Raw genomic sequence first — 10000 nt, forward strand, 5'->3', positions numbered from 1 at the left:
CGAAGCTTTTCGAAATGGCCGCGCCAGCGGTTACATTAAGCGGTCACGTCAAAATTGCAGCTCCGATAGGGCTTCCAGCGGCACACAAATTGAATGAATGACTAAATAAATGAAACATTTGTATGCCGAGATATTTGGAGCGATATAAATTGAAAAGAACGCAAATAGAGGGTTTTTTTTGTAACGAAGCTTTTCGAAATGGCCGCGCCAGCGGTTACATTAAGCGGTCATGTCAAAATTGCAGCTCCGATAAGGCTTCCAGCGGCACACAAATTGAATGAATGAGTATATAAATGAAACATTTGTATGCCGAGACATTTGGTGCGATATAAATTGAAAAGAACGCAAATAGAGGGTTTTTTTGTAACAAAGCTTTTCAAAATGGCCGCGCCAGCGGTTACATTAAGCGGTCATGTCAAAATTGCAGCTCCGTTAAGGCTTCCAGCAGCACACACATTGAATGAATGACTAAATAAATGAAACATTTATGTTTAGTGCGATATAAATTGAAAAGAACGCAAATAGAGTTTTTTTTTTGTAACGAAGCTTTTTGAAATGGCCGTGCCAGCGGTTACATTAAGCGGTCATGTGAAAATTGCATCTCCGATAAGGCTTCCAGCGGCACACAAATTGAATGAATGACTAAATAAATGAAACATTTATATTTAGTGCGATATAAATTGAAAAGAACGCAAATAGAGGGTTTTTTTTGTAACGAAGCTTTTCGAAATGGCCGCGCCAGTGGTTACATTAAGCGGTCACATCAAAATTGCAGCTCCGTTAAGGCTTCCAGCGGCACATAAATTGAATGAATGACTAAATAAATGAAAAATTTATATTTAGTGCGATATAAATTGAAAAGAACGCAAATAGAGGGTTTTTTTTGTAACGAAGCTTTTCGAAATGGCCGCGCCAGCGGTTACATTAAGCGGTCACGTCAAAATTACAGCACCGATAAGGCTTCCAGCGGCACACAAATTGAATGAATGACTAAATAAATGAAACATTTGTATGCTGAGACATTTGGTGCGATATAAATTGAAAAGAACTCAGAGGGTTTTTCTTTTGTAACAAAGCTTTTCGAAATGGCCGCGCCAGCGGTTACATTAAGCGGTCATGTCAAAATTGCATCTCCGATAAGACTTCCAGCGGCACACAAATTGAATGAATGACTAAATAAATGAAACATTTATATTTAGTGCGATATAAATTTAAAAGAACGCAAGTAGAGGGTTTTTTTTGTCACGAAGCTTTTCGAAATGGCCGCGCCAGCGGTTACATTAAGCGGTCACGTCAAAATTACAGCACCGATAGGGCTTCCAGTGGCACACAAATGGAATGAATGACTAAATAAATGAAACATCTGTATGCCGAGACATTCGGTGCGATATAAATTGAAAAGAACGCAAATAGAGGGTTTTTTTTGTTACGAAGCTTTTCAAAATGGCCGCGCCAGCGGTTACATTAAGCGGTCACGTCAAAATTGCAGCTCTGATAAGGCTTTCAGCGGCACACAAATTGAATGAATGACTAAATAAATGAAACATTTGTATGCCGAGACATTTGGTGCGATAATAAAATGAAAAGAACGCAAATATAGGTGTTTTTTTTGTAACGAAGCTTTTCAAAATGACCGCGCCAGCGGTTACATTAAGCGGTCACGTCAAAATTGCAGCTCCGATAAGGCTTCCAGCGGCACACAAATTGAATGAATGACTAAATAAATGAAACATTTATATTTAGTGCGATATAAATTGAAAAGAACGCAAATAGAGGGGTTTTTTTGTAACGAAGCTTTTCGAAATGGCCGCGCCAGCGGTTACATTAAGCGGTCACGTCAAAATTGCAGCACCGATAGGGCTTCCAGCGGCACACAAATTGAATGAATGACTAAATAAATGAAACATTTGTATGCCGAGACATTTGGTGCGATATAAATTGAAAATAACGCAAAGAGAGGGTTTTTTTTGTAACAAAGCTTTTCAAAATGGCCGCGCCAGCTGTTACATTAAGCGGTCACGTCAAAATTGCAGCACCGATAAGGCTTCCAGCGGCACACAAACTGAATGAATGACTAAATAAATGAAACATTTATATTTAGTGCGATATAAATTGAAAAGAACGCAAATAGAGGGTTTTTTTGTAACGAAGCTTTTCGAAATGGCCGCGCCAGCGGTTACATTAAGCGGTCACGCCAAAATTACAGCACCGATAAGGCTTCCAGCGGCACACAAATTGAATGAATGACTAAATAAATGAAACATTTGTATGCCGAGACATTTGGTGCGATATAAATTGAAAAGAACTCAGAGGGTTTTTCTTTTGTAACAAAGCTTTTCAAAATGGCCGCGCCAGCGGTTACATTAAGCGGTCACGTCAAAATTGCAGCACCGATAAGGCTTCCGGCGGCACACAAATTGAATGAATGACTAAATAAATGAAACATTTATATTTAGTGCGATATAAATTGAAAAGAACGCAAGTAGAGGGGTTTTTTGTAACGAAGCTTTTCGAAATGGTCGCGCCAGCGGTTACATTAAGCAGTCACGTCAAAATTGCAGCTCCGATAAGGCTTCCAGCGGCACAAAAATTGAATGAATGACTAAATAAATGAAACATTTATATTTAGTGCGATGCAAATAGAGGGTTTTTTTTGTAACGAAGCTTTTCAAAATGGCCGCGCCAGCGGTTACATTAAGCGGTCACGTCAAAATTGCAGCACCGATAAGGCTTCCAGCGGCACACAAATTGAATGAATGACTAAATAAATGAAACATTCATGTTTAGTGCGATATAAATTGAAAAGAACGCAAATAGAGTGTTTTTTTTGTAACAAAACTTTTCAAAATGGCCGCGCCAGCGGTTACATTAAGCGGTCATGTCAAAATTGCATCTCCGATAAGGCTTCCAGCGGCACACAAATTGAATGAATGACTAAATAAATGAAACATTTATATTTAGTGCGATATAAATTGAAAAGAACGCAAGTAGAGGGGTTTTTTGTAACGAAGCTTTTCGAAATGGCCGCGCCAGCGGTTACATTAAGCGGTCACGTCAAAATTGCAGCTCCGATAAGGCTTCCAGCGGCACACAAATTGAATGAATGACTAAATAAATGAAACATTTATATTTAGTGCGATATAAATGGAAAAGAACGCAAGTAGAGGGGTTTTTTGTAACGAAGCTTTTCGAAATGGCCGCGCCAGCGGTTACATTAAGCGGTCACGTCAAAATTGCAGCTCCGATAAGGCTTCTAGCGGCACACAAATTGAATGAATGACTAAATAAATGAAACATTTATATTTAGTGTGATGCAAATATAGGGTTTTTTTTGTAACAAAGCTTTTCAAAATGGCCGCGCCAGCGGTTACATTAAGAGGTCACGTCAAAATTGCAGCTCCGTTAAGGCTTCCAGCAGCACACACATTGAATGAATGACTAAATAAATGAAACATTTATGTTTAGTGCGATATAAATTGAAAAGAACGCAAATAGAGGGTTTTTTTGTAACGAAGCTTTTCGAAATGGCCGTGCCAGTGGTTACATCAAAATTGCATCTCCGAGAAGGCTTCCAGCGGCACGCAAATTGAATGAATGACTAAATAAATGAAATGTTTGTATGCCGAGACATTTGGTGCGATATAAATTGAAAAGAACTCAGAGGGTTTTTTTTGTAACGAAGCTTTTCGAAATGGCCGTGCCAGCGGTTACATTAAGCGGTCACGTTAAAATTACATCACTGATAGGGCTTCCAGCGGCACACAAATTGAATGAATGACTAAATAAATGAAACATTTATATTTAGTGCGATGCAAATAGAGGGTTTTTTTTTTGTTACGAACCTTTTCAAAATGGCCGCGCCAGCGGTTAGATTAAACGGTCACGTCAAAATTGCAGCTCTGATAAGGTTTCCAGCAGCACACACATTGAATGAATGACTAAATAAATGAAACATTCATGTTTAGTGCGATATAAATTGAAAAGAACGCAAATAGAGGGTTTTTTTTGTAACGAAGCTTTTCGAAATGGCCGCGCCAGCGGTTACATTAAGTGGTCACGTCAAAATTGCAGCTCTGATAAGGCTTCCAGCGGCACACAAATTGAATGAATGACTAAATAAATGAAACATTTATATTTAGTGTGATGCAAATAGAGGGTTTTTTTTGTAACGAAGCTTTTCAAAATGGCCGCGCCAGCGGTTACATTAAGCGGTCACGTCAAAATTGCAGCTCCGATAAGGCTTCCAGCGGCACGCAAATTGAATGAATGACTAAATGAATGAAACATTTATATTTAGTGCGATATAAATTGAAAAGAACGCAAATAGAGGGTTTTTTTTGTAACGAAGCTTTTCGAAATGGCCGTGCCAGCGGTTACATTAAGCGGTCATGTCAAAATTGCATCTCCGATAAGGCTTTCAGCGGCACACAAATTGAATGAATGACTAAATAAATGAAACATTTGTATGCCGAGATATTTGGTGCGATATAAATTGAAAAGAACGCAAATATGTTTTTTTTTGTAACAAAGCTTTTCAAAATGGCCGCGCCAGCAGTTACATTAAGCGGTCACGTCAAAATTGCAGCTCCGATAAGGCTTCCAGTGGCACACAAATTGAATGAATGACTAAATAAATGAAACATTTATATTTGGTGCGATATAAATTGAAAAGAACGCAAGTAGAGGGTTTTTTTGTAACGAAGCTTTTCGAAATGGCCGTGCCAGCGGTTACATTAAGCGGTCACGTCAAAATCGCATCTCCGATAAGGCTTCCAGCGGCACACAAATTGAATGAATAACTAAATAAATGAAACATTTATATTTAGTGCGATATAAATTGAAAAAAACGCAAATAGAGGGGTTTTTTTTGTAACAAAGCTTTTCGAAATGGCCGCGCCAGCGGTTACATTAAGCGGTCACGTCAAATTTGCAGCTCCGATAAGGCTTCCAGCGGCACACAAATTGAATGAATGACTAAATAAATGAAACATTTATATTTAGTGCGACGCAAATAGAGGGTTTTTTTGTAACAAAGCTTTTCGAAATGGCCGCGCCAGCGGTTACATTAAGCTGTCACGTCAAAATTGCAGCTCCGTTAAGGCTTCCAGCAGCACACACATTGAATGAATGACTAAATAAATGAAACATTTATGTTTAGTGCGATATAAATTGAAAAGAACGCAAATAGAGGGTTTTTTTTGTAACGAAGCTTTTCGAAATGACCGCGCCAGCGGTTACATTAAGCGGTCACGTCAAAATTACAGCACCGATAGGGCTTCCAGCGGCACACAAATTGAATGAATGACTAAATAAATGAAACATTTGTATGCCGAGATATTTGGAGCGATATAAATTGAAAAGAACGCAAATAGAGGGTTTTTTTTGTAACGAAGCTTTTCGAAATGGCCGCGCCAGCGGTTACATTAAGCGGTCACGTCAAATTTGCAGCTCCGATAAGGCTTCCAGCGGCACACAAATTGAATGAATGACTAAATAAATGAAACATTTATATTTAGTGCGATATAAATTGAAAAGAACGCAAATAGAGGGTTTTTTTTGTAATGAAGCTTTTCGAAATGGCCGTGCCAGCGGTTACATTAAGCGGTCACGTCAAAATTACAGCACCGATAGGGCTTCCAGCGGCACACAAATTGAATGAATGACTAAATAAATGAAACATTTGTATGCCGAGATATTTGGAGCGATATAAATTGAAAAGAACGCAAATAGAGGGTTTTTTTTGTAACGAAGCTTTTCGAAATGGCCGCGCCAGCGGTTACATTAAGCGGTCACGTCAAAATTGCAGCTCCGTTAAGGCTTCCAGCGGCACACAAATTGAATGAATGACTAAATAAATGAAACATTTATATTTAGTGCGATATAAATTGGAAAGAACGTAAATAGAGTGTTTTTTTTGTAACAAAACTTTTCAAAATGGCCGCGCCAGCGGTTACATTAAGCGGTCATGTCAAAATTGCATCTCCGATAAGGCTTCCAGCGGCACACAAATTGAATGAATGACTAAATAAATGAAACATTTATATTTAGTGTGATGCAAATAGAGGGTTTTTTTTGTAACGAAGCTTTTCAAAATGGCCGCGCCAGCGGTTACATTAAGCGGTCACGTCAAAATTGTAGCTCCGATAAGGCTTCCAGCGGCACACAAATTGAATGAATGACTAAATAAATGAAACATTTATATTTAGTGCGATATAAATTGAAAAGAATGCAAATATGGGTTTTTTTTTGTAACGAAGCTTTTCGAAATGGCCGCGCCAGCGGTTACATTAAGCGGTCACGTCAAAATTGCAGCTCCGATAAGGCTTCCAGCGGCACACAAATTGAATGAATGACTAAATAAATGAAACATTTATATTTAGTGCGATATAAATTGAAAATAACGCAAATAGAGGGTTTTTTTTGTAACAAAGCTTTTCAAAATTGCCGCGCCAGCGGTTACATTAAGCGGCCACGTCAAAATTGCAGCTCCGATAAGGCTTCCAGCGGCACACAAATTGAATGAATGACTAAATAAATGAAACATTTATATTTAGTGCGATATAAATTGAAAAGAATGCAAATATGGGTTTTTTTTTGTAATGAAGCTTTTCGAAATGGCCGCGCCAGCGGTTACATTAAGCGGTCACGTCAAAATTGCAGCTCCGATAAGGCTTTCAGCGGCACACAAATTGAATGAATAACTAAATAAATGAAACATTTATATTTAGTGCGATATAAATTGAAAAGAACGCAAATAGAGTTTTTTTTTGTAACGAAGCTTTTCGAAATGGCCGCGCCAGCGGTTACATTAAGCGGTCACGTCAAAATTGCAGCTCCGATAAGGCTTCCAGCGGCACACAAATTGAATGAATGACTAAATAAATGAAACATTTATATTTAGTGCGATGCAAATAGAGGGTTTTTTTTGTAACAAAGCTTTTCAAAATGGCCGCGCCAGCGGTTACATTAAGCGGTCACGTCAAAATTGCAGCTCCGTTAAGGCTTCCAGCAGCACACACATTGAATGAATGACTAAATAAATGAAACATTTATATTTAGTGGGATATAAATTGAAAAGAACGCAAATAGAGGGGTTTTTTTGTAACGAAGCTTTTCGAAATGGCCGCGCCAGCGGTTACATTAAGCGGTCACATCAAAATTGCAGCTCCGATAAGGCTTTCAGCGGCACACAAATTGAATGAATGACTAAATGAATGAAACATTTATATTTGCTGCCATGTAAATTGAAAAGAACGCAAATAGAGGTTTTTTTTGTGTTTCCGTAACTACAATGCTTGAAGGCCCAAGCATCCAAAGGTCCTTTATTTATTATTTTTACAGCCCCTATTTATGATTGTGGTTACTTCCTAAAGGAAGTGCAAGCATAACTGACTTCCTACCTTGTCTGATATCAGGCGGCGCAGGTGCGGAGCAGGTATTGAGCAGACGGAAGAGAGAAGTTGGTGTTGGAGCCAGGACGAGCTGACATGTGGGCACAGAAAAGGTAGGAACTGGCTGCTCTTTCATCTTTGTTAGCCGGGAGAAAAAGGACGGAAGCGTGATGATTTTTAAAAGGCGGGAGATGTATTACCTGCGGCACCTCCGTCAGCACAATTTATTGTTGCGTTTAAAGTGGAAGACGGGGAAAGTTGAAGTGAGGAGCAGAATAATTGTGCTCCGCCGCAATTTATCGGACATAATTTAGAGCGTGTGAGGCGGGAAGCGAGGAGAGGAATAAAAAGATTGAAGGCACTAATATTAAAGAGCTGATATGAAGCCTCTCATGTCTTCCAACATGGACTCTTGTAAAAGCAGCAAGTGATGGAAGCTGCTAGAAGAATGCTGCTCACCAGGAGAAGTTCAACCTCTAATAACAATCACTAAAATAACATTTATATTTATGTACTGTATTTTTTACAAGATATGAAACTTTTAATAATATATGTATTTTGCATACTTAATATTAACACTAGTATTTCTATTTAACATATTTTCCTATTTTTAACATACTGTATGTTTCACACTATTATATATATTAAAAATACTGTGTGTACTATATATATATATATATATATATATATATATATATATATATGCTGTATTTTTATTAACTCTGTGTGTGTGTATATGTGTCTATTTATCTATACATGCATCTCATTCATTTATACATACATCTAAACACACATACATAAACCTATATAGACACATTTACATACATCCATACACACATCTATGCACATATCTATACATATATTCAAACACACATCCATACATGCACCTACACACACATCTTTACATACATCTATATGTCACCGACATCCCACTGTGTGTGAGTTTTCCTTGCCCTTATGTGGGCTTACCGAGGATGTCGTAGTGGTTTGTGTTGTGGTTTGTGCAGCCCTTTGAGACACTAGTGATTTAGGTCTATATAAATAATCATTGATTGATTGATTGATCTATACAGCTATAGATACAACCATACACACATCTTTACATACAACCATACACACATCTATACACTCATCTATACACTCATCCATATACACATCTTTACATACATTAATACTCACATCTATACATACATCTATACATGCTTCTGTACATGCATCTATGCATGCATCTATACCTACATCTAAGCACACACCTATACACACACTTTTGCATACATCTATGCAGCTATACATACATCCATACACACATCTTTACATACATCCATACACACATCTATACACTCATCCATACATACATCTATACAGCTATACATCTATACATACAGCCATACACACATCTTTATATACATCCATACATACATCTATACATGCATCTAAACATCCATACATACATCAATACTCATATCTATACATACATTCATACACGCATCTATACACATATCTATACATACATCTATGCATACATCTATACATGCAGCTATACCTACATCCAAACATACACCTATACACACAATTTTACATCTATCCATACATACATCTATACATACATCCATACATGCATCTATACATCCATACATGCATCTATACATCCATACATGCATGAATACATACATCTATACATACACCCATAGATGCATCTATACATACATCCATACATACACCCATACATACATCTATACATACTTCTATACATACATCTATACATACATGCATCTATACATAAATCTATACATACATCTATACACACACCCATACATGCATCTATACATACATCTATACACACATCCATACATACATCCATACATGCATCTATACATAAATCTATACATACATCTATACACACATCCATACATACATCCATACATGCATCTATACATACATCTATACATACTTCTATACATACATCTATACATACATCCATACATGCATCTATACATACATTCATACACACACCCATACATGCATCTATACATACACCCATACATACATCTATACATACATACATCTATACATACATCCATACATGCATCCATACATAAATCCATACATAAATCTATACATAAATCTATACATACATCTATACATACATCTATACATACATCTATACATACATACATCTATACATACATCCATACATGCATATATACATCCATACATGCATCTATACATGCATCTATACATAAATCTATACATACATCCATACACACATCCATACATGCATCCATACATACATCTATACATACATCCATACATACATCCATACATGCATCTATACATACATTCATACACACACCCATACACGCATCCATACATGCATCCATACATGCATCCATACATGCATCCATACATACATCTATACATACATCTATACATACATCTATACATACATCTATACATACATCTATACATACATCTATACATACATCTATACATACATCTATACATACATCTATACACACACCCATACATGCATCCATACATACATCTATACATACATCTATACATACATCTATACATACATCTATACATACATCTATACATACATCTAT

At 37.1% G+C, this 10000-nt stretch overlaps 1 long non-coding RNA gene across 1 annotated transcript in view; it reads left to right on the plus strand.

The window, feature by feature from the left end:
• Nucleotides 1–10000, plus strand: part of LOC133569808 (uncharacterized) — a 276288-nt gene that overhangs the window by 2135 nt on the left and 264153 nt on the right. The window contains exon 2 of the long non-coding RNA XR_009809915.1: nt 7416–7504. This is a non-coding gene — a long non-coding RNA (uncharacterized LOC133569808). The remainder of the gene's footprint in view (nt 1–7415; nt 7505–10000) is intronic.

Source organism: Nerophis ophidion, linkage group LG15, assembly GCF_033978795.1.
Source record: "Nerophis ophidion isolate RoL-2023_Sa linkage group LG15, RoL_Noph_v1.0, whole genome shotgun sequence".
Taxonomy (NCBI): domain Eukaryota; kingdom Metazoa; phylum Chordata; class Actinopteri; order Syngnathiformes; family Syngnathidae; genus Nerophis; species Nerophis ophidion.